The 27,374-nt window shown below is 36.3% G+C and overlaps 1 protein-coding gene across 2 annotated transcripts in view; it reads left to right on the top strand.

The window, feature by feature from the left end:
- The window catches only part of LOC6557523 (protein phosphatase 1 regulatory subunit 16A), a 46,548-nt gene that overhangs the window by 6,522 nt on the left and 12,652 nt on the right, over window positions 1-27,374 (top strand). Inside the window, exon 1 of one of the 2 annotated variants that reach the window (XM_032743282.2) lies at window positions 13,399-14,169. The exons of the other annotated variant lie outside the window; for it this stretch is intronic. The gene's annotated coding sequence lies outside the window, so the exon portion shown is untranslated. Of the gene's footprint in view, window positions 1-13,398; window positions 14,170-27,374 lie in introns of those variants that run through there. 2 annotated transcript variants of the gene reach the window in all.

Raw genomic sequence — 27,374 nt, 5'->3', positions numbered from 1 at the left:
TTTGTCACGGCCTGGGCTGAGTTTTTGGCCAACTGGACCGGCCCTTAACAAGGCTTATTATCTCACAGTCTCACACAAAGTGATGAGGAGCTGGCCTATTCAAAAGCAAATTTCTGTGCCAGTTTCACTTTGTTCATTGTTCTCGACTCGAGACTCAACTATTTCCACAGACCGCATCCACTTCACCTCCTCCCACCTCCCATCTGCCAACCATCTTCACCCATTGTCTCAGCTCAGCGACTGAGAAAAGCAAGAATGAACGGCTAATTTAGTCACGCCGAAGATTAGCGTACCTTTGCACACTTGATTTAAGACCTGTGCTATTTCGAAAACTTAAACGGATATTTTTTTCACTTAACTTATTTAATATGAAGGTGGATTTAAACTATGACAAATAGCTAAAAAGTCAGAGGGCGACCTTTTTAAAGCTCGACTTATTTTACTTACACTTACAGAAACGGTTATTATTATTAGAAATAAGACTGTAATAGAACCAGAATAAAAATTGAATCCGATTCTTAACATTTACTTTACTTACTGGAACTGGAACCTAAAATTACTATAAAGTTAAAAAAAAGGGAGTTGTTTCTATGCAGTCTATGGGATATAGTCGACCGATGTTGATGGTTAAATGTATAAACAATTAAATTGTTTATACTGCAACTCAACTTTCGACCTATTATATTTTAATAGGTTCGTCTAGAAACAGACGAATATTGCCATATCGACTTGTCTAATGATGCTGACCAAGAATATATATGCTCTGTGCATTTGCATTTGCAAACTTCTCTACAAAATTCAAATGCCCATGTAAGGGTATCAAAATTATAACGCAACCAAACTTTTCTATTTGAACATTTTTGTGGGTGTCAACATTGCTGCAGCGGAGTCACATTGAAGCAAACACCCTCCACAATCCCCTTCACCTTCACCTTCACCTACCCCCAACCCAAAACAAAAAACAAGCAAAGTCGCAAGCAATTTTGCTTTTGTTTACTAATTTGTGGTTGATTTTGTTTGTTGTTGCTGACTATTTTTTTTTGTTGCTGTTTTTTGTTCTGTTAGTTTTGCGTCTTTGACTTTATGATTTGGTTTGTTTACTTTCTTTGGCTTGGTTTAGTTCTGCAATGTTTTTTTTTTCGCTTTTATTTTTGTTTGTATTGTTTGTTTGTCAAGTTGAAAGTTCATTTGCCGTTTTAATTGCCATCTAATAGCTCGAAAGTTACTCGTACTTTCGTTTCGAGTAATAAATGGTTATTGAGTTGCTTTCATTATTATTATAATTTTTTTTTTGGTAATTGAGTATTGGACTTTTTGTAAGTAGCTCAATGAATAATTATATGGATATTATTTTAAATTATAAGATACACGCTAAATGTTATTGCTAGGCTATTTTCTTAAGCAAATTGGCCAGGTCAAAGACATAAATATTTGTGCTCGGGAAAGCTTTAATTATTTTGGTCCAAAACGAAATTAAAGCATAACAAAAACAAGCCTACTTTAAATGTTATATGTCTAATTTAAATTGGTAATATTTTCCTGTAAAAATAAATTCTCAATAAACATGTCAAAATAAACAAAGTGATATTTGTATAAATATTTAGGTACAATAGAATAACAAAGATTAATTGTATTTATATTTATAATCAGGTTGCTTCCGCTTAAGTTATTTATTATGCATTTATTTTACGAGCAATTTACACATCGAAATTGAAATTAGAAGCTGTTTGCCAGTGTGAGTGGCACTCCCTCAGGGATCGGTTATGGTTTCTCAGGGGAATTATGCTTAAGAGATCTGGCACACAGTTCTCTAGAAAATTTGATTTGCTTTAGTGACTCAAGAGGATAATTTAAAACATGCAGTTTATTTTCCTTTGAAAATAATATGCCGATCATAATAACTTTAGCTTTCTTAACGATATGCAATTATCGATGACATCAATGATATCGATTTCTTCTCGCTTTCTACCTAGGGTATCGCAGCATCACACAAAAATGGTTATAAAATCATTATATGATGAACATTTTTGTTTATTATAATAGACATTAATTTCTTTATGCTGCGCGCATTTCATAATAAAAAATACAACAACAAAAAACTTGGTCAATTCTCAAATTTATTTTTGACAAGATGTTAACAACGTGCTCGTGTCACAAAAAGAAAGCACAATTCGCAAGCGTCTCCAAATCGGACAACACGCAACAAGTAGAGCATATTGAAAGATTGAGAGCGAAATAAAATTTATGTATATACAATTGGCGATTGGGTTGGCGGCGTTCAAGTGACTAATTGGCTTGAAGGCAGCGCCAAAGTACGGAAAACCCAAAGCATTAAATTTATAACATTTTAATGGCCAATTAGTGGCAGCCGTAAACTCGATGTCTTTCTCCCTGTGTGTATGTGTGTGTTAGCCAATACAAAATGTGGTCTAGGACAATCAGTGCCCACGACACATGCAGCACGCCCTCCTCCCCGCCCCGCCCCGCCACACCTCATCCCGCCTACAGCCACATCCCACATTTTTTGGGCGGGGGGACGAATAGCAAACGAATCTTTGCCCGCTTTGAAATCAGACGCGTTTCCATTTCGAATCGGAAGCCAATTATCGTTTTGTGGCTGTGGAACAATTTCAGCACACGGCTCACGGCTCATGGCTCATAGCTCACGGCTCAACAAACTAGCCGAGCTCGTGTCCAAAATTGCCAATGTCATTAAATAGCCAGAAATTGGCAACAAAATTTCGATTTTAGCCCAAAATGAATTTAACGCGCAATTCTTTTTTTCTTTTTTTTTTTTGTGTGTGTTCATTGCGAGCCTTTTTTCCAATTTGTGGTCTATTGAAATTGTTTAAAAAGGTAAAATTTGTTGACAAGCAAGTTGTGAGTTGGCATCTAGTAAATTTCAGGGTATCAAACCAAAAACCTGAACCGTTGACCAAAATTAAACGATTGAAATCCACAACCAATTCCTATTTGTTTCTAAAATCTTCTTCTTGTAATTATTATTTTAAAATAATTCGCATTTCTGCTAATTATAGTAGTCTATAAAAGAAATTAATATTGTAGATTTAACGATTTCTATAAATTAATTCAAACATTTCGATGGCGGTTAAAAATTAAGCATTGTCTTCATTAAAAATACATGTGCAAACAGTTTTGGGGATTTTTGCTCTAATCTTTGCACTTATCATTATTTATGTTATGTTTGTTTTTTTATTTATTTGTATATAACTTTATTATGCCCATTTGATTATTGCTTATGTGTACAGGGTATTGAAGTAGAGAATGAGGCTTTTGCGGCCAAGAAAGTTTTTTGACAGCCCCTTTCAAGCTTCACACACACACGCACACACACACACACACACACATACACACTCACACACACTTACATACACATAACTACCTCTTCCTTTTTATGAAGTTTTCTCTTACACAATTCTTATAACTAGCTGCCTGTCTGAATACAAAGAGCACTCAGCAAGCTTCAAATTCTGATTTCTTTACTTTTAAAACTCTCTTGGATTCTCTCTCTCTCTCTCTCTCTCTCTCTCTCCATCTCTCTCTCTCTCTTTGTCTGTTTCTCTTTCCCACATATGTACTATCGAGCGATATATATCTATGTAGAATTATGATTGTGATTCTTGTTGTTTTTGTCGGTTGGTTTGTCGAGTTGTTCAGTTGGCTGCTTTTTCGCTGCCAGTCACGGGTCTATTTCAGTTAATTATCGCACCCGCAGCAGGTTAACTTTACTGCTGCCCGGTACGAGGCGTAACTGCCCCCCATGCGACCGCCCTCCCTCCATTCCCCGCCCAAAGACCCCTCGTAACGGGCCTGACGCAACTTGACTGATATTTTTGCTCGAATGATCTAATCAGACAAAAAGTTGATTTGAAAAAGTTGTTGTTGTTGTTGTTGCTGTTTTTGTTGTTGCTGCTGTTGTTGTTGTTCTTGCTGCTCTTGTTGTTGTTGCTGTTGTTGTGGCTATTGTTTTAGTTGCCGCTGTTCTTGGCGCTGAAAACATTGACGTTGTGTGGGACAATCGATTGTTGTTATTGGCTTCTATATACAGATACCTGTCCGAACTGGTATGCATTTTAGGAATTCATTTCAAGTACAAAGGTTAAAATTGCAATTGATCGAATACTCTGTAAAATTTGATTATTTTTTTCTTTGCCTAAGCATGAAGATATGTAAATATATTTTAGATTAATTATGCACATGAGAAACAGCTTTTCGTAAAACTTTAAATTTCCATTGTAAATCACATGTGAAGGACAATTGGCTAAAATAATACTTAGTTTAAGTTAGTTAGTGGCTGCTTTACAGTGAATCATCTCTCAAATACCCGCGACATAAACCCAATCAAAACCTGTAAAAGAGTATAATGAAGTAGTGCTCAACTATCTAACAAACTGAACAAACTCAGACTTTAATAACCAACACGTATTTTCATATTGAACATCAGTCAGCTTACTAAGTATAATATATATTTAATAGCTGGTCTTAGGTTACCTTTCTCAGTTGTATATTTTATGTATAACTTGTCACAAGATTGGAGCAAACTTGTCAAACTCATGCAAAGAATCTGTTTTTTTTTTCTCTCTTTTCAAATATTTATTTGATAACCTTATGAGCCTTATGCCTAAACTATCACTATTGGTAGCTTATCGAGTGTATCGATTGTGAAGCTAATTACTCACTTCCGTCATTTGTCAAATACGATTGTTAAAATTCCAAAAATATAGGGGTTTTTGCTGTCAAAGTCATTTGCTGCTAACTGACCAACAAAAGAAACAAAACAAAACAAAAAATAAACATTCTGTTCAATTTGGTGATAAACTGCGCAAAGCTATCAAACTATAATCAATCGAATTGCATGTGTAACAAAACACACATGACTAAAAAACAATTTAAAATGAAAATAGAGTCCCCAATTTCACATAGAAATCGAATGACATAGTCCATATCTATATAGCATATGAACAGACAAGCCTTTGTTTTAACATGCAGCAAAATAAAACGCAAAAAATACCCAACGAAATGTGTTCAGATTCAGACTGTTGGATACCCTGGAATACAACAAATAGTTGACAAAATGAAATATTTTAAATAAAATTTTCTTTTTTTATAAAAAATATGATATTTAAGGATAACAAATACAGATACAGAAATATAAAGAAATTATACAAACAACTGTAGTCTATAACTAACTGGATTAAAACAATACGATTTAAATGTGACTTAAATGGCTTCCCCATAGATTGCTTGATAAATTGATAAATATACCTCTTTTTTCACTGTGTAAACAAAAAAGACAAACAGTTAAAAAAAAAAAACAATTCTATTCAATTCTATTATCTGCTGACGCTTTTTGTTGACATTTTTCGACCGTATCGCCAAATCAACAAATGAAACTAAAAACGTTAACAGATATGGCAGCGAAAAGCGCTTAACAATTAAAAAGAGCGTGAGATATGCACAGCCAGCAAAAGAGTAACTCACAAAGAGAGAGAGAGAGGTAGATAAAGAGTTAAAGAAAGAGATAGCAACAAGTATGTTGGGATTGTGTGTGGGGTCATCAACTGGTCAGTCGTCCAGTTGTCCAGTCGCCCTGATTGTTAAGACACCCAGCGATTCTCAAGCAAAAACCTTATGACCGTAACAATAATATCTATAACAACAATAATAGTAAGCGCGAAGAAAATAGAAAAATAGTCAAGAAAAGAGACATGGCTGAAAAATTGAACAAAGTCTAGAAGTGTGATTAATGGCCGGGTGGGTTTTTTTGTTGTTTTTTTTGTTGCCAAGTGTTTAGCCCCTTGCGGCGAAGGCTTAAAGCAACAGCATCAACAGCAGCAACAGCAACCGACAACTTGTAGCAAGTAAGTAGCAACAATTTATAGAGAAGAATTTAAGACAAAGCCCAGCCCCAGCCAAAAGTGGCAAGTAACCGATAAATGGTTGCCCGCGGTTATTCTAAAAGCTTATGATTATATTGAGGCCAGCTGCCTGGCGAGATGAGAAATCGTTACTCCAATTCAAAGTGAAGCACTTTCTGAAGCTCATCGTGTCTCTCTCTCTCTTTATAAGCAACACTCAGTCAGATTGTAGGTGGAATGTATGTCAATGTGTATTCTTGACACATAACAAGAATGAAACTAGAAATGCGTAGCTAACTTTTTGCCATTGTGAATAACCAAACTTAGAAAATGCTTTGTCAAATAATTGTGTATCTGAAAGGTAAGCAATCTTTACGGCTTCTGCTTGGAAATAGCAACATCAAACTACAATTTCAAGATTACATCTCTCGGACTATTTAACTTTCAACTATAACTTTCAACTCATCGCAAAAGTCTTTCAATGTCAATCAAATGTCACAAGTAGTTGCTGTTTTCATTCATTCCAGCCTGAATCCGTAAAGCACACTATTAAATATTTAAATTGAATCAGCCATTTTTAGCGGCCAACTATCTGTCAACCAGCTATCTATTCTATTATTTAGGCCGGGAACACAAAAAAGAAATTAACGCACTGAACATTAAAAATGTAATTTCAATAAAAGCCACAAACATAAATTCAATTAAAAGCAAATTTGCCACAACAGCAACAAAAACAACAACAACAACAATAGCAACAATTTAAGCCCTCAACTTTTATGTAAATCTATTTTGTATGGATGCGGATAACCTTTATGCTGTTATGTGTGACATTTTAATGAACTCGTTGGGCTCTTCATAAAGCTGAACAACAAATAACGCCTGCCAACGCAGAATTTACGTTCATTTCTTTACATACCACAAATTGCACTGAATACACACACAACCACACCCACTCAACCACACTTAGAGTATCCTCAAAAAAATGTTGCCAACAAATGCTAATAGCCAAAAAAAAATCCAATAGCCAAAAGTTTGTTGAGTTCAGAGATCGGCAGCTAAAAAGAGAGTTCAAAACTTTATTGCTGGCCAACTAACCCAGTCTCGTTCAGTAGTTGGTCGGGGTCTCTTCTTTAAAATTATGGAAAAACTAATAAAAAAAAAGGCAATTAAAAATACTCTCAAGCCAGCTCGACTATGAGATATCGTGCAACCAGCCATTAAATATATGAAAGCGATTAAAACTCAGCTTCTATTTATTTTGGTATATTTATCTTTAAAAGACTCTGCACACTAAAGTAGTACAAAGTAAGGCAATTTCTCATTGCTTATTATGCAGATTGCTTCTCAAACGCTGCTCTTGTTGAATTAGTAGTTTAGAAGTTTATTAAATATGAAAATAAATACAAACTCGTCTCAATTTCTGCAGTTTATTATTTGTGATAGGACAAGGAGTTTATGCATTTGAAATAGTGGTTTTTATTGCTATCGTAATCGATTTTTATTGCTATTGAAAAATTAGAGTTATCGATAAAATTAAATAAACTTGAAATACGTATGGTAGAAGAGTATTTATATACGATATATATTTTATAGATCGCATAGAAAGATACACAGAATCGACTTTTGATGCTGATCAAGAATATATATAAATATATGTGAACCTTATGCTTAATTCCGCCTGTTACATAACTTCATTATACACCTTTTGCTCATTTTCAGAGGGTGAGAAGCGCGTGCCACAAATAATAAATTTCGCCAACTATTCATAAGTCCTGCTCAAAGAGCCGACTGAGTAAATGCTGGCATTATCATCATCACAGTCATCATCATCATCATAGTCATAGTCATAGTCATGGTCATGTATTTTTAGCATATTTTTGCATACATCCTGTTGTACAAATATTTTTCGTGTAACAGCATCCCCATTTCTGAATCCACATTCCAAAAACACGCTGCTCTTTGTGCACTCTGCATACTCTGACCCAGCCCCAGCCCCAGCCCCAGTCCCAATGGCCAATCTCCAAAGCTCCACTTAGCTGTACACTAACAAGAAGCTCGCTGGTAACATTGTTGTTGAAACGAAACTTTCTGCTAAATGTAAACAATAATAATAAAATACAAATTCATAATTCACAACGAAGCAGCTACACTCTTTCATTCATTTAACTTGAGCTTAATGTGAGACAATTAAATGTTGTACAAATTTCGAAATGTTTTCAAATTCATTAATTGTAATTTTGCTTTTAACTTAATATAATAAACATTTTTCAAATTTACTCTTCAACTTTTTTATTAACCTTCAGAAAGTTTTCCAAGTTTGCCAACTGTTTTCAGCTAAAACGTTGGAAAAATAAGAGAAACGGTTTTCCTTGCAGCTGTTTGCTTTGTTACGAACTCAGTGATTAAATTTAGAATAATTTGTGTTTTGCACTCTGGAAAAATGTTAGTTGTTTGCTTCTGTTACCAAACCAGTGATTAAATTTAGAATAACTTGTGTTTTGCACTCTGGAAAAATGTTGGTGTTGAACTAAAAGTTTTTTCCGCAGCTGCATAGAGAAAAGGAAGCTCTCGCCATGTAGCAAGTGCGGAGGGGAAGTGTGGCAGTGCGGGAGACGGGTGGCGGGTGGCTGGGAGCGGTGATGCAGGTTGCGGGATGACAACACCTAAAACGCCACAAAACAAAAAGAAAACAATGTAACGGCAAATGGCGGCAAATAAGAAAAGCCACGCACAGCAGCAACAGCAGCAGCAGCCAGCAGCAACAAAATCAACTACAACAACAACAATTTGCAGACCACAGAGCAGCTTGTCTGCTCCACACGCCAATGCCACAGCCACTGCCACTCGCAGCCACCAATTGTGGGCTGCTTGGTGTCGGTGGGTGGCCAGTTGTCAGTTGCCACTTTTCAGATGAAAACAACATGAAACAGAGCCCGAAAATGGACCAGCGACTGAGTCAGCGACTACAAAGTGAAACAATGCGACATGTTGCGCTCGAAGGGTTTTAACTGACACATACGCACACACACCCACACACACACACACACACACACACGCACACACACACACACACACATACACACACATACACACACACACACGCGCACACACACACACACACACACACATACAGCCACACTATTCCACATGACTGTGGTTTGACCTTTAGAAAATGGCATGTGTTTTTTGGAAAATGATAAGCGTAGTGTTATTTTTTGGGGAGAATTAGGAATAATAGTTGAGCTGCTACTGCTGATACTGCTGCTGCTGCTGCTGTTGCAGCTGTTGTTGCTGCTGCGAAGCAAGCTGCGCTTTGCTATTAGCATGAAACTTGCCACAAATTAATTTCGCATGCAGACACAGTTTGATGTTGCAGGCTGCAATTGGCTTATGAACTGCCGTAAATCAATTCGTTAGCAATTTGTGGCATAAAGTGGCTTACTTAAAATGCATAGTTAGCAGTGTTTAGAGGGGCATGAAACTGAAAATTGATTATTCAATATGTCATCCTGGTAAATTAGAAGAGGGATCACGACTGCGAGATATCCTGTAGCCAATCTATTCCTTAGAACTATTAATAGTACAGAAAGATGTTGAATCAAGGAATAATTATAGAAGAAACTGAAGACTGGGAGATATGCTGTACCCAAGTCTTTACGCCTAAATAATACAGAAATATATTGAATCAGGGATAATTTATCGAGGAGAGATCTCGACTGGGGGATAACCTGCATACAAGGCCTTATCCGCTCGACTAGGATATATATATTCTACACATAACATTATAATCTGCATTGCCCAAAATAGGTACGAGAAGATATTCAATATTATATATTTCTAGACGAGAGAGAGCCCGGCTTGGGGATATCCTTAGTCCTTAAAGCGTTATTCCTCCTAAAAGTTGCTTCAAATATTTTTAGCGACATTTTTGAATTGAATGATTCCTTCTCTATGTTATATATATATTTGCACAATTTTATTGTAATCTTTTACTCATTTTTATTAACTTCAGTGCTTCGTAAGCAAAATTAATGGAAAAAAATAGGTAATCAATTTTCTATGTCCATAAATTTTATAAACATAATATTAAGGAAAGGTTGGTTACATATAAAAAAAAAAAATAAACAAGCAATTTTAATATATTATTAAAAAATCGAATCTTTACTTCTTTTTCGTCTTTCTTCAAATGTGATTCATGTCACATGTCCTTCATACCTCACAAATAAATATAAAATAATAATAATAAAACTTCAAAGATAAGCGACATATATCGTTTGACTAGTAAGACTCGAAGAATCTGAAGTAATCGAAAAGATTAAAGATTATTATTTTTTTTTGATGATTTGAGTAATTTGAAAGTTATATATATATATATATATATATAGCTCAAATCTTATAAATCATATGACAAGGCGTAAAATAGCAGCAGCGAATCTAAGAATTATCTAAAAGTAATATTTCGCTGGAAATATTTACTGAAATTTGTCATATTGCATTCAGCTAGCACAGTTATCAGGCATTAGTTAAATATTTGCCCAACTCGCTGAACCTTATCTTCGTTACGAGGGTCCCATAAAGTTGGCTATTCTTTCTCTGCCTCTCTCTCTCTGTCTCTCTCTCTCTCTCTGGCAACAACATTGCTCCCCTATCAGCGTAAATGCGTCGCTGATTAAGCCAGCGCCAAAAATCCATTTGCATTTTGCAATATTCAGCAGCTGCGCTAAATGAAAATTGTGAACAATTCACAATTTCCCATTCGTGCACTCATGCAAGCATTCAAGACGCTGATTTTGATAACAGCAAAAGCTTTGGGGTGGCACAAGCAAGTGCCCCAAATACGAAAATTGTACAGCTTACGGTTAACTATGAAATACTCTTATATGTAATATAATTACATAATACGTCGGCGTGCTTATCAAGAAATATCACGAATCAAATAATTAAAAACAAAGTGTTGCGGAAAATGGGGAAAAAACCCCCATCGATAAAAAAAATATTCGATTTTTCCCTTCAAAGCAAGATAAAAATTGCCACAGTTTTACTAGTCTACAGTTTTAATAAGTCTAATGTAAATAGATTGATAGACTGCAATATACCCAGTATTTAATGCTGCATTGAAAAGGGGTAAATATTAAATAATCATTACAGGAAGGCAACAAATAGGAATTAAAATCGTTTGAGAAATTGAATATGTTTTTGTATACTAAATTAACCGGCATTTTCTACAACTCATGATAGCTAATGACTTGGGGGGAATCAATATATTTCAATATATAATCAAGCTCTCTCGACTAATGCATTGTGTGTACTTTTTTTATATTTTTTTGTCTTAATATAGCCAACTAATAAAAATGTGCACTTTGCTGTTGCTTCTACCTTTTTTACTTGAAACATTTTTCGTAGGTGTTGGTTGGCTAACACAAAGAAAAGAAAACAAGGGAAAAAAAGCACAAAGTTTGTTTAACAAAGTGGTATTCAACGGCCCAATAATAAGTTCGCCATTGTTGGAAGGGAAAGCTAAACACGAAAGAGCAGCAGGCAAATATCCGTTGGGAAAAGCAAATAAATAACGGAACAGCGGCAAATGTAAACAATGAAAACGATGCGCAGAATTCAAGTAGAACTTTTGCAGTTGCGGCAAAATGTGAAACAACAACAGCAACAACAACAATTCAACAACAAGCAGATGCAAAAAGTAGTTACCCAAACAAGAAAAAAACAACGACAACAACAACAACAACACAGACAGCTCAGGTACAAATATCAATAGTAGAAGTAGTAAAAGTAGTAGTGTTGTTGTAGTTGAAGAAGTAGAAGTACTTAACATATTATACATAGAAGTCGCAGTCGGGCACGATAAGCACAAAACAAAGCAGAGCAAAAGAAAACAAAAATAAAGACTGAGATAGAGATAGACTAGACTGCAAATGGACAAATAAATTTACAGCAGTGAAATGTAGCAAATCTTTTAGCAAAGGCAAAAAGTCGCAACGTGGGCGGGCAATTGATAATGTTGCCCCACGGCGAGGTGCACAGCACAGCACAGCTTTGTCAGCCTTTATCAGGCAGGGGGGTTGATGAGAGCATGTTACCCAAGAAGCGCAGCGTTTCGGAAACAATTTGAAGGCCATAAAAGTTGATGTGGCATTCGCAACGCCTCCCAAGCAGGGGTTGGTGGGTGGGGTGCAGAGCAATTGAGTAGTGCACGTCGAAGACGTCGACACGGTTACTTTGGATGGATGAGCGGGCGTTAAATGAAAGAAAGACGCCTTAACTGCGACTGCGACTGCGATGAAGACGGTGACGGCGACAGCGACGTTGACTGCAAAACGCGTATTAAAAGCAAACACGCAAACAAATAAACATTAAGCAGCTGTTTCTTGGCGCCTTCAAGAGACTACACTTTCAAGAGAGCGAGAGCGATTGAACGTGGGAGAGCGAATGCATTTTGCATAAAGATTGAGAGAGAGAGCGAGAGAGAACAGGGTATTTGATAAGTTCACTCTGCCGGTTGCCCACGCAAATTGTATGCAACGGTATCAATCAGTGCATTACTTTACATTGCAAATACGCACAGTGGTTCAAGCTATGTAGACATTTGCTAAAAGTATTAATAACAAACTGCAGCAACTTGTTATTAGAATCGCCTTAATTTAATAAATTTATGCAATTAACTAAACAAAATTTCATATGTGCAAATTTGAATAGCCGCAAATCGGAAATCAATCATATTTAAATTATTTATAAATCAAGTTTGCAAAACTGAATCTGTCGCTGTTGAATATAAATATATATTATTTGCTTACATTTTAGAAGGTTGAAGGCAACAAAAATATGAATTTTCTGTATTTATTACACAATTTACATAATTACATATTCAGCTTTTGCCATTACAACTAATTTGAATCTATTAAATTACATTAAATATTTTTCAATAAAAAATTTTGATTTGATAAATTGTTGAGATAATTTAATTATGTTCAATAATTACTTTTACTTTTTACTTTACTTCTTTTTTTGTTGTTGTCATTGTTTTAGAACTGTCGTCACTGTGTAACATAGAATTTTTTCGATGTTGTTCACTTCGGCTGTGCTCGTTGAGCGGCGCTCTCTTGTTTACTGCTCTCTCGCCCTGCCTTGCAATCGCTCGTTCTCTCTCTCTCTCTCCCTTTCTCTCACTCTCTGTGTGTGTTTGGAGTGGCTGGCTGGCTGCTCTCTGTCTGGCACTCACCGCCCACTTGTCATTTGGCATTCACTCATTCATTGCTAGACTGGCAAACCTATTCCCCTCCCCCCTCCATGCAAACGCCTGCCATTGCCTATTGGCAACGAGACGACGACGACGATGACGACGTCGCCGCCAACGTCGGCAGAACGACGCTGCGGCATTTTGGCCACGGCTTTGGCTCTTGGGCGCTTGGCCATGTTTCAAGCGTTTCGACTGCGTTCAGTTTCAGTTCTGTGGCTGCAGCGTCAGCTACAAAACGGACTTATTCAATTGTTTGTCAAAACGCTGTCGTTGTCGTTGTCGTTGTCGTCGGTGTTTTGCCGTCTTCGCTACGTAAAACAATTTGAGCGCGTCGGGACAAAAGTTATTCGAAGCGCGTTTTGTGTCGCTTGAAATTTTATTACGTATACGCCGCGTGCCGTTTGCTTTCTGCTATTTGCTATTTGTGCCATTTATGCTTTGGCAATTTATTCGACTTGTGTCACAAGGCATGCCAAATATGAAACAAAAACTGAAAATGTAAATGCCAAGCGAGCAGCGAGGCAATGAACACAGCAAAGAGATAAAAACAACAACTAAAGCGATAACAACAACAACAACAGCAACAACAACAAATCAATGTCGATAAGGTGGCGCACGCGGCAAGCAATTCAAAAAATTATTAGCAAAAAAAAAACACCCAAGAAAATATACGACAAAAAGTAGTAAGAAATTCAATTGACATTTTTCTTCTTTTTTTTTTTATTCTGCGTTCTGTCTTCTTGCGTGATTGTTGTTGCTGCTTTTCACGTGATATGCGCGACCGTCTCAGATAAGCAAAACGGTATAAAAAAAGACAGATTGTTGTTGATTCGTCGCACAGACGAAGGGGTGTAGCGGGAGGTGTGTGTGTGTATGTGTGTGTGTGTGAGTGATTATTATGCGGCGACTGCGACATTACTAAACAGCGGGTGAAGAGGTCGCAAGTGTTTGCAGCCGTCTGATTATTTAATAAAACTATATAAATAAATTCGAAGACAAAACTAAAGTATAAATAGCGACAAGGAACAAACAAAAGCACAGGTAAAACTCATATGTAAACCAAATTGAAATTTAAATTGAATGAATAAAAAAATTGGGTTCAACTGCAAATTACGAAGAAATATTAATTAAAATCAACTGCAATTCACTAAGAAATCTAAATTATAGGTTATTATTGACTGTAAGCGCATAATACATATATTACAACAATATATATATTCTATGATATAAATAATGTATATAATATACAAGACTAAAAGACACCCTGAATTCAAATCTTTACCTATCACAAGTCCTATAAATTAACTGCTTTGCTTGGTCTTATGTCAAGGTATATACAATAGTCAAATATAAAGATATATCCTAAATTGATATACGCATTCTCAACGGTGTTCAGAGCGGTTAAACATTACCAAAAGCAACTGAAAAGAATTTTAAAGAATTTTCCGCATAAATTAACTCTTAATTTGTGCGTGTCAAAAACATATTTACCTCGCCCCGCACAAATGAAGTGCCAACAGTTTCGCAAAATTGCTACACGTATCTTTTACAATTTCCGAGAAGGAAGCAAGATGTGGAATTTATTGTGCCGTTGACAGCCAGATGCTAAGAGCTGCTCACTGCATATTCTAATCACTTGGCCATTAAATGAAAATAATAAATGCGTCAACACAGACACGCACAGACACACACACACACACACACACACACACACACACACAACAAGTTTTAGCAGCTAGTTGAAAACACTTTCCTAAACAAAAATCACACATCGAATTTGCATATGTATTTGAACAATGAATTTCAGTTTTATTTTAATAATCATTTCACGCTTGACGATTTTATATGAATTAAATGAACAATGTGTCAATGAAACACATGCAAATTTTGTTCATGAAAAGAATTTATTTACTATTTGTATACGTTTTTGCTGAAAGCATTTTGCATTTTTGTAGTTATTAAATTGAATATATTTCGCTTAAAAGCAGTACTCTTTTCGTAGTATTTTATCATATATGTCGCATGGGGCTTTAAGACAAGCAATTTGTCAACCAATTTCCTGCAAAGTCTGAAATGAAAACATAGTGCTGTAGTTCAGCTTCCCATATCTTATTGCTCCCATGGGAACAATCTGTCAAATGATAAGTGACTTGACTTGAGTTAACTCGCCAGTTCTGTGTGCTATTATCCCTTCTCCTCGCATTTGCACAGAAGTCATCGAGAATGGAGCAGTATATTATACCATCGCCATAGGAGCGATCAGTCAAAAGTTGAGTTCTTGAATGAAAAATATTACATAATAAAATTGAAATTATGCTTCTCGCATTTGGACAAGAAATCATCATCATTGCGGACTACCTTATCATATAGCTCACATAGAAACAATTGGTGGGGTTTTTTTTGTTCAATCTATATTATAATTGAGTAATCTTCGCCGATAACCGGCCTTTCTTGATTCTCCTATCAATATTCATTTATGATTCCACGACGAACATAAATAATCTCTCTTGTTAACTGTTAACTGTATTCTTCATCATCATTATCACAAATGAATATTCATTCAGCTTTTCCTCTGTGTTATAAATGATATCTGGTCTGCATATAAGTAATTGTAATTTAATACTAAATTGAACTGTCTCCGCTCAGATGCAATTTATTTAGCCTGGAATTAAATGGATTATTTTTGGCCAGGATTAAGTGAATTTTCAAGTTAATTGCAAAGTTTCGAATCTACGTCAACAAGCACAAACAACGATAATATATCCCAATCGGTAATTAGCCAAATCCCACAATGTCATTTATTGGCAACAATGCAAGTTCTGCTGCCAAAAAAAAAAACTGAATCAACTAGCAGAGAAAAAGACAAGAACAAAAGGGAAAACTTTTTTTTCAATTTGCCACAGAAATAACTGGGTGTGTGTGTTTAGGTGTGTGTGTATGTGTGTGCGTGTGCTAAAGCACTCATCATTATGCCCACATGTGACCATGGCCAAAGGCAGATATTGATGTCGATGTAAAAAACAAACAAAAAACGAAAAACAATTTCTGCTGACAGCTTTCATAATTTATTGGCCACTTATTGATTACGCAGAATTGCCGAAGGTTCCAGGTACAAATTCGCACAAAAACGACTTTAAAGATGTTTATCAATGTGTTTTGTTGTGGTTTGGCTACAGCTACTGCTGCTGCTGGTCAGCAGCACCTTTATTTTAATTTTTATTTATTTATTTTATTCTTTATTTTGGCTAACCATAATTTGGCAGCGAAATTTCTGCGCAAGGCTGACCAAGCGGAAACGAGATGTGCCCTGTGACAGCTGCTCGCAGCTTCCGGCCATTTGCTGGAGACAAAAATTGTTGTTGTTGTTGTTGTTGTTATTGTTCATGTTGTGCAATTGTTGCAATTTTATATAGCCACAAATGGGGCCAACGGGGTTTTGGCTAATCTGTTGCCAATTTGTTGATACATTTTTCCTTTTTCTATTTTGGAGTGTGATTTGTTTGTCTGCTCTTTGGTCTGGTTTTTTTTTGTTATTTCTTTGTGTGATTTGTTTGTCTGCTGTCAGCTTTTAAGGCTTTAACTTTAACTTATTCTTTTTTTTTATTATTTTTTATCGTTTTTGTTTTTAATATCAAAGTACATTTTGTGTTTCTGACGAGTGCTGTCGAAAAGTTTCTTTCGTATTTTTTTTCCAGTTGTTTTGCATATCGCACTCGCATTGCTGTACTCACTCTTATTATGCTAATTGTGCGTTCTTTGCCCCCTCGTCCCCACCCTCCCCTCGCTTAATTCATCACCCTTCAGTCGCAGGGGCGCTTGTTGTATTCAAAGAGGTTTTTTGTTTTTTTGGTACTTATTTGGGCGGAATTTTTAGCTGGTTGCCCTAATTAGTTGCGTGAAATTTATGCAGATCAGCTTAGGCTTGGCTTTTAAGCTGACAGCTGATTGTGCAGAAGAAGCTACACAAAAATAACAGCAAATAATCCTATACCAGCCCAGTTAGCCAGTCGAAGACCAAAAGTTGTAGCATACTTTGTAGCGCTCCACGTGCGAACAATTTCTTGTGGCGGCCAGGGAAACTCATTGAGGCAAATATATTGCTGACATGTCTTGCTTGACAGAATCTTGAAAACGAAGTCAAGTCTTTGCTTGTTGTTGTTTGAAATTTGTGTTTTACAACAGCATCCATTTGAATTCTGTTTTATTGACTTACTACAAATAAGACAAATTGAAACTTTTAAGTCAGATTAAACTAGAGTAAATGTTTACATTCAGTCAATACAATCAATAAAATTGAAAGCGTAAATAAGCTTTCTCTTTGTATTCTTAAAGAAAAAAGGAAATAGGAACATGCCTAGAATAAATATTGAATTGGATATTGCCAATGAGCTGCTTCGATATGTCTAAAGCAGTTATATATTGTGCCAGACAGGATATCCTTGTTTCAAATGTGCCAAGTGTGACGTCCTCAAACAAAATTGCTTTCTTTTTATTGCTTTTGTGAAAATATAAGGCAACTTCACCTGACAAGTCTGCAAGGAAGGGCTGACAATCTTGGAAAATTTATTTAAATGCATATATAATAATATATAAAAAAAAAATACCAAAAAGGATAAACACTGAAATAAATAAATTGTTAGTTCAGTAATGCGTATATGAATTATTTATGATAGTATAATATTTAAAAATTGAATAATAAAAAATATACCTGTTTTAACCTGTGAAGTCTGCAAAGAAAGCCCAAAAATCTTGATACAAAAAAAGTAATACATGTTTGAAATAAATGAAATATTAGTTCAGCTTCTTTAAATATTATGCAAAAATGTAACAATAACAAAAAATACGACGGCTTTACCTGTTAAGTCTGCAGAGAATGGCTGATAATCTTGGAAAATATATAAAAAAAATATAATAAATGAAATTTTAGTTCAGCAAGTCGTATATTTGTTGTCAGCTCAAACTCAAATAATGTTTAATGTCAGCACCCTTCACGTCCTGCACGTCCTGCACGTCCTGCAAGGCTAAATTTGCCACTTAAGTTGCTTAAACTGATACCCAGAATGTTGATGTTTGGTATTTAATCCCTGATTTAATGCCAAGTTATTTTGCTGTGCTTCTTCCACTTGATACTAACTTTTTTGTAACTTAGTAACTAGCTGTTTACTGCGTAAGGCTTGTGATTAAAGCTAATCCGGCGCATCTGACGACGTCTTTAACTTCTTGCGACACACTCTCTCATTTATGGCCGATGCATTAAACTGACAGCTTAGCGGTAAAGATGATCAATAAGCCAATCCCGAATACGCAATTGACAGGCGATAAGGGCAACCGTAGCATCAAGCATCAAGCAGCAAGCATCAAGTTATAACTAAGCGACGGTGCTTTCAAGTTTAACACAACCATAAAAATCTTTTTCTTGCTTATCACATGCACCCAACATTACGCATCAAATTTTTATGTGGCAACGAATATAATAACTTATATATATATATATATATATATGTCTATATCTATGTGTGTGCAGGGTAAGGCCAGTCAAGTGTAAAAATGCCCGAGAGTCGCTTACAGACACTCTCACACACACAGCCACACACACAGCCACACACACGCACACACACACGCACACACACGCCCAGGCACACACACACAAAAGCAGGCAATAATTTTGCATAATATGGCAAATTCGGCGCATGGAAAACTCATTTATCAAATGATGCCACCGCAACCACAACACACAATGAGAAACACAACGAACGAAAAAAGAGAAGCAGCAATTCTGCCAACCAACCAATGTTTTTAAATGAATCCACTTAAATCCACTCAAAAGCCGCAGCATAGAGTAAAATGGCAACGGTTATATAACACCTTTCATATATTTATACATATTATATATATTTATTTCTATATTTATATATACATTTGCTTATTTGTGCAATAGAAGTGGCCATAAAATGCCGCATTCGAAAGCAGTTAATTCAGCAATCAATTTTTGGCCAGTCAAACAAAACAATTGCCCGCGTCTCAAATAAATATGAATTCTATTATTGAATGCCAAAAGTATGACAAGGCGACATTTGAATGCGCTGCCTTTGTTTGCTGATTATAATTTCATTTCAAGTGTCTCGAAGAACAACTGGATGCTAATGCAAGGGCAAGATGGCCATTGGTTTGGGCACATTACATCATTACGTTAGAAACATTCCAGTGATGGTTTGTATTTTTGAAAATGCTGAACGAGTGCTGGTTTAGAAAGCAAAATTTCGTTCTCATCTCGCCCCAAGGCTGGCAAAGCATGAAGTTTGACAAGTGGATTATGACGAGCAGGCAGTTTCAAAGAGTGATTGGTGGCCAATCCAGGAATAACCCCAACGTTGAGGTCTCCCCTTATTGAGTGGCTTTCACTGCAAAAATATTTCCATTGCTTTACTACTAAGAATTTTGTACAATTCATGCTAAGCATGGCAATCTTTGTTGTTTTATTCATTGCCTGGGAATTCCAGGAATTTCAAAGAATTTTTATTCATATTTCAATTCATGTTTTCAGTAATTAACGTAAAACATTCATTCATTCATTGCATTAGTCGATTTCGAATTTGAAATTCTCGAGAATAAGCTCAAGCAATTTTCAATCAACTTTCGTTAAAGTAAATTTGAAATACAGATTTTATATTTAAACTTTGAAAGTGGCTAAGTACATTAAATGATTTGTATAACTTCTTTTTATTTTTCGAATTTAATTGAACAATTGCTTAAGCTTTGCTGTCCATCTTTTTTTGCGGCATTTAAAATTTCAAACAGTTTTCTCTTGCTGAGTCCAATGATGACTTAGTTTAAACAATAATCCCATGGAACGATTCAAATTGCATAGAACAGTAATGATAACTGCTCAGCTTAGCTCTTGGTGAGTCTTTATTGCCGGCATATTGAAATCAGAGAAGTAAAAGAAAAAACAATTTTCAATTTCGATCTAAAAGCTGAAGACATGCCGTAAGTGGGTGGCAGCGTGTGGCACTTGTGGATGGCAGAGTGGGGTGCGGGATGGGGAGGGAAGGAAGGCCTACGGCTTCACGGCATGCCGCAAATGTGGGTCACACCACAATTGTTGGGTGTTGTCAACGTAACGACCCGCTTTTGGCCAAGGCGCCGTCGTTGCACATATGGCCCGCATAGGATGCGGCAACAAACAGAACCACTTGATGCGTGGTGGGGATGGGGGTTTGGCCATCACACCTTCTACACTTTTGTTGGTTGATTGTGGCGCGATGGCCTGCGGTTGTCCTCAGCATTTAAATTGCCGCCGCCATCGGATATTTTTTTTTTACTGTTTCAGCGATAGCATTTTATTGCTGCATCCTTGCAGTTTTTATAGACTCATCCGCACTTGATTTCCTCTCTCTCTCTCGCACTCTCTCTCTCTCTCTGTTTGACGCACGACTTTGGCTTCGTCTCTGTCTGGCACGCCCCAACAATTGAGCATATGTCGCCTCTTTTGCACCCACTTGCAAATTGTTATTTACAGTTATTTTAGTGCATTGTACGGACGAGCCTCTGACGGAAGTGGAACTGGAAGTCGAAGTGTGCGTGAAGGTCTTTCAAATACACACACACATAGACACACTCAAACACACACACACAGATAAACTTGCTTACTCATACCCATAAATACCAACGAATGGCTGTGTGTGTGTTTGCTTGCCTGAATTTCTAGGTATATTTGCGAGTTCAAAGCAGAAATGTTGGCGACATGAATGACAAAAAAAAAAACAAAAAAAAGAGGAAAAGCACGAAGAAGAAGAAGAAGCCTTCGCACGATAACAAGAAATCGCGCAAAAAATCAAGTAAGAAAAAGTAAGAATAGTCAAGTCGAGAAAACTCGACATGCAGTTACCCTAAACACAGAATGCTTTACCCATATCCATAAGAAAATCCTTAAAATTAAATCTTAAATCTTGATCTGCCTTTGATATACGAAAACTTATCTGCCAAATTTGAGGCCACAGCTGAGACAATCAGACATAGAAAGATGTCGATTTTATCGATTCGTTTGTTGATCCTGTTCTGTAATATATAGATGTTTCCTTCTGCCTGTTACATATTTTTACACAAATTCATTATACCCTTTTTACCCATTTTCTATGGGTACTGGGCATGAAAAGTCAATAGTTGATTCTAGGCTCTATGAACTACCCTTAAAAAAACTGTCGAGTTGTGTTTGAGACACTATTATTTTTATAAATTTCTGTTAAAGTTGGTAGATGTATTAAGCATTTTTCTCCTTTTTCATCATAAAATGTATAAAAATGATCTATTTAAGTTGGGGAAAATATCGTATAGACCTATTGCCAACTTCACATGTTGCAGGGTAGTTTGAAAGGCGGCAAAAAAAATCTGCGCCCATATGGAGGTTGCTCAGGGTTGCTCTACCCATATGTCTACTTTGGGGCAAGGTGGTGCACTGGGTTGGGTCCTAGGTTTTGTAGCATGTGCTGCATGAACAGGTTTTGCTCGACATTTTTTGTGGTTTATTGCTGATGGCCAGCATGCGAATTTTTTGTGTATTTCTGTGTGGGGCCAAAAGCAAAGCTCGTTAAGCAAAATAAAAGGTAAGCAAATAATCGAATCGTATTCGGAATACTCATGCAAGAACATGCAAGGAAGATACTATAACAAATGTATAATACATTACTTTAAATAAAAGCTGATATAAATAAAAAAAAAAGATAAGCGTCAAAGGCATATGGCTGAACACTGATAACGAATTTATGATAATTGTGTGTTGCATAGATAAACATTCGAAAAGCCAATCAAAAATAATTAAACGGGTGAAGCAGAACATTTATTTAATAAAGATATATATGGAAACGTGGAAATGATTAAGTATATCTCAAGTAATTAAATGAGTGAAACAGATAATTTAATATAAATAATTTATTTTTATAAATAATTTATATATTGAACGAGAATAATGTGAAATCGATGAATACATTTGAATATTCATTTGTGCAGATATTTGTTTTCAACAGCAAACTTTCCAGTCTCTCAATAACTAAAGTTTTCGCTCACATAAATCATAATTTCAGCATTTATCTCTGATATGATTAATGATTTCAATAAATGAAAACATTTTGAAGTCCTTGAGTTCATTTCGATTGTTATTAGTAAATAAATGGGTTCATTTTCTTTTCGTCTATTATGTAAATTTCTAATTTGGTTAGCAGTTAGCAGTTTGATCAGAAAGTACAGTTAGCTGCAGATGTTTATATCGACCGTAACTTGTGCCCCATGTTGCTGCCATCCATTTATAGCATCGACTCGGACTACGTGCCGTTGACTTTCAAGCCTTGTCGCCTCGCTCGAGCCCCCCAACCACCTCGACCCGACTCCTCCTGTTCGATGGCAGTTGTCTGCTGACTGGTGTCCGTATAAAGCATACCTAAGCTGCCCATAAACCCCTTTTTGTGATGGGAACGTACCTACCTACACTTAATACAAATTTACCCGTTGTGTGTACTCCCAAAAGCCAATTACGTGCTCAACTGGCTGGCCGGAAATGAGAAAGACACAGACCGAGCCTGAGACTTACAGTCAGCCAGTGTTGAAAGGATGCCCTGCTGCGCTGGCAGTGAGTGTGTGAGAAAGAGAGAGAGAGAGAGCGATAGAGAGAGAGAAGAATGTCATATATATGGAGAGTATAGGATTATGAGCGGCCATTACATTTATAAGATCACGTGCTCAATTATTAAGCCACTAAATAAATAAATAACAGCATTCGGACACGTGCCGAGCGAGAATGAGAGACTCATTTATGCTGTGAGCATCGTAATAAACATCTTTGGCACGGCACAGCGTTCACATTTAGGTGGGCCCATTACTCATACGCAGTCAGCGTTGATTGCGTATACACAGTGAGATAAATAGTTCGCTTTGTATAAAACCTAATTAATTAATCAGCACAAGCAAAAACAAAATACAGCAGAACCTAAACAACAAAAAGAACGATACAAAAAAAATCATTATTTTTGCCAACGCTTGTGCCATAAAAAAAGGCTAATTCATTGTATTAACTACCCTATATTCAAAGTAGTACAACGAACGATGAACAATATATGTTTTTCTTTTGTATTTTCTGATTTTGATTGTTAACGACTTTTTAGGCATTGTAATCTAATTGAATTGTCAGTTCTTCTGAAGTTAAATCTTATTTATCAGATTTTTCGTTAGCATTTAATCTGATGCTTTAATTTAAAATTACATTATGCTGTGGCTACTGCCCCTTTCCACATCCTCTCCACACACAGAATGTCTGTAGATTATGGAGAAATACTTTTGATAAGTCATATAGCTGTGTATTAGCACTAAATATAGGGTATCTCTTGACTGGAGCATTCCTATGATTATTTTTTGGGGCACTCAAATCGAAAATAAGATTAGCAAAAAGCGGCAAATTAATTAAAATTAAACGTAAAATTATAGCATAGATTTAGACTGATTACAGGGTAACTGTAACCAGTTACTTACTTGGTATTGGTGAGTTCATTTTGGGTCTGCGAGTCAAATGGATGACCTCGTTTGTTAGGTGATAAAAATCGCGCAATTAGCTGGCGTTGATTTCGCACAGGACACATGCATATTTGATATATGTTTATGGGATGGCATGACATGGCCAATGCTGGTTGCTTTTCAATCTCTGTGGAACTAGAGCAGTCTAATTTACTCGCAAAATACAAAAAAAAAAAAGAAAGTATAATTCACTTTTGCACGTTGCTGGGCTGGTTGGTTGCTGGTTGCTGGTCCAAGCGCTTAAGCGGAGGTGCAAATTAAATCAACATGCATATCCGTTTGACACCATTTCGCAAATCACCCCAGAACGCTAAGTAAGTGAGTGGGGAGTTTAAATGGAAATTCAAGGGACGATAGGCACGCAAGAGGGGTGGGTGGTTGGAGGGGGACGGGGGGATAAGGGTCGCTACAAAATGGCGCGCATATTGCAAATGACCGAAAAACAACAGCAACAAGAACAGCCGCAACAAGAACAACAGTAACAAGAACAGCCGCAACAAGAACAACAGCGCAAAACGTAATGAAACTTTCTGCCCCAACATTGCTGTATGTGTATGAGTGTGTATGTGTGTGTGTATGGCGCTAACCTTGTTAAAAAGTGGAGCGCAGATATAGACTTCCAGCCGTGGGGAAATGATTAAGGTGAGCTTCAGCCACAAACACACTCAGCGGGCATAAACAGTTGACTGTGAATGCAACAATAAAAAAATAAATAAATAAAAAAAAAGTGGCCACATTTCTGCTGTTTATTTCTTTTAATATCTCTTTAAAGTGCTCGAGTCGAGTTTTGCTCGACAATCTGAGCTGTGGATTCCCTGACAAGGAAACAGCATTAACCTAATGCGAGGTCATAGAAACGGTTATAAAGCTAATAGAAAATGCTTTTATCACGGCAATAACTCCTTTCGCTACATCATGTTAGTGAAAGGACTCTCTGATGATATGTTGCCACTACCACTAATTACTCATAAGGGCACTTTAGACATGTTTCTGAGCACACTGACTCTTGTAAAATGAAAAAGTTTATTTCAGAGTTGATTGAATGCTGATATGTGTTTGAGATTCTTGAAAAGTGTGCTGACAGCCAGCCAAGAAATCAATAAATTCCAATTTGTTATATATAAACTAGACAAGACTGTTGGTCAACTCTCAAAAGTTACGACTAGCATTGAAAAATGTAATAAAGCTATATATAATAAGTAAACAATGCTTGATAAATATCTCATGGAACGGGTTATGAAAACACAGTTTTCAACAGTATATCGTCAATATCATGTACAAATTGTAGTCCAGTGTTTTTCCGTCCATCGTTTAAATATTGTGCAATCAGTGAAAACGTCAACGTTGTGAAAAACGAAGGATAAAATCCGTTTGAATGGAAATTTTACCTCCATATGTGACTGGAATCTTTTAACGTATTTTTAATTTGTATGTAAATCTCTGCAAATGGTAAAAGTTGACTCTGATCGAATTTTCCAATGCCCTCACTCACGTCCCAAAGGGCAAATTCAGTTCAAATTTCAACTATGGATCATGTTCTGAGTTTATTTATATTACAAGAATGTTACCAAAATATAATGTTGCAAATTAATATGATAACTTATTTAAAAACATTTGACGGATAAGTTATATGTTATATCAATAAATTCTTCATGATGCAATAAGGTAAAGCAGAAGAAAAAAAACTCAAGCATAATTTCCCATATGTAAATACATTTATAGAAGGCTGGCAACGCTAAGCAGAGGCTCATAGCAGTCAGTTAGCGACTGTTAGCAAGGATCGCTTAGAGTTGCCAGACTGTGCAAAAGAGTCACTCAGCAGTCGGTGTAATGTGAGAGTTTTGTTCAGCAGAAGCAGTCGTTGACAACTTAATTCGCAAGTAATTATTAAACAGTCAGCAGATCAGCCCTTCATAAAGATAGCTGAAATACTATAATATAATGCTAGAAGATGAAATACCATAAAAGAGATATACAATCAGCAATATAAGCATTGTGAAGCTCGAAACAATCAGTCTCTAAATATATTTTAACAAAATGACTAACTTAATTAAAATTAATAATAAACCCTGCAGCTAATATGCTCTCATTTAATTGCTTGCTGTGCTTACAATTTGTTAATGCCACATAATCCCTTTTCAAAATGGTTTTTCGAGCGGAGGGGGGAAAATGAAGAGTCGGTTCACATCAAAACGAATATAATGCATTTTGTTTGCTCAATGTGCCACAAAGTCTGACACTCGCTTAAATACAAGAGATTTTTTTAATTAAAAATATTTCACCTGCGAAAAGCGACGACACAATTTTCCTCTTTGCGTTCACATAAATAAATGCACCCACCACGCACAGCAAAAAAAAAAAAAAAACAGTGAAAACAACAACAACAAAACAACACAGCAACAACAAAAATAACAACGCGGCCAAAATGAGAACAGGAACAGCAATTTAAAATACAAAGACACAAGCCAGATGCACGTACTGATAGGTGGCAAGGGGAAGCGTTGGCGGGTGGGAGGAAAAGTTGCCACTTGCCCAGTTGCCCATTTGACGGTGAGTGGGTCAAATGAAAATGAGCCGTGGGCGTGAATATAAATAAATGAGCTTGGGCAACAAAGAAAAAGGGCGCTGGCAATAATTAAAGCGATACGCAAACAATTGAACGCTAGATGGCGCCCCACCTGGCCACCGCAAATGGCAATCAACAAAGTAAAGAGCAAAAGAGAAAGAGAGCGGAAGAGCGGGAGAGAGAATGAGCGTGCGAGCGAGAACGAAAACCATCGGTTTGTTCAATGAAATTAACCCATGACTTTAAAAAACATTTGTTAAGCGCTTCGTGGAAGAAAGGCGACACAAATGATGGACAGAGCTTAAACCTTGTGACACTGACAACACCAAAGGGAAGACGACGCTTACAAAACAACCGCATGCTGTGCTGTGTGTGGGCGTATGTGTATGTGTGTATGTGTTTGTGTGTGTGTGTGCTCGAATGTGTCATCCAACCAGTGTTGTATTATACTTAACACGTTCGGCTACAGCTCTGAGAGAGAAAGATGAACGAAAAGGCTGCCAAATTAAATGGCACATTAGTACATTAGTAGTGGGAGTGAATAAAGTGAACACATCGCTTACATAAATCAAACAAACATCATCTGATTTAAATGGGGCTGTCAGAGTCTATTCATGCTAATGCACGTGCACGTGTTCGAATACAACGCAGCTCTGCAGCTCTGTTGTTGTTCTAAACAAAGCAAATGTGTACTTACGAAATTCCATTTAATTTCACTCATTTCACTTCAGTACACAAATGTAATTGTATTTATCAGCTGAAATTTACTATTTTGGCTAAAAACAAACATTCTATACCCTAAACGAACAAAATGAAGTCAAGAATATGTTGCACATATTTTGAATTACGAGTTACGAGCTGATATTTATATGAATATTTATGTATTATATTTTGGCTGGTTTCACACAATGTTCACCTAATATATATAGCACATATATAGGATATTGTCTAGTCCATCATAGAGATTGTTACACATTATTATGCATATTATTTGCCTTAAGGCGCCGGTAAATATTCATAACTCGAAAGAACAAGCAATTTATTTTATTGTTATTTATTTCTGTTTGACAATGATTTCAAACATAATTTCACAGTCACAGAACAGCAAATTGTGCATTGT

This window comes from Drosophila grimshawi, unplaced genomic scaffold (genome assembly GCF_018153295.1).
Source record: "Drosophila grimshawi isolate 15287-2541.00 unplaced genomic scaffold, ASM1815329v1 contig_44, whole genome shotgun sequence".
In the NCBI taxonomy this organism is placed as follows: domain Eukaryota; kingdom Metazoa; phylum Arthropoda; class Insecta; order Diptera; family Drosophilidae; genus Drosophila; species Drosophila grimshawi.
The sequence above is the reverse complement of the archived record's forward strand: the minus strand, read 5'-3'. Positions and strand labels throughout refer to the sequence as shown.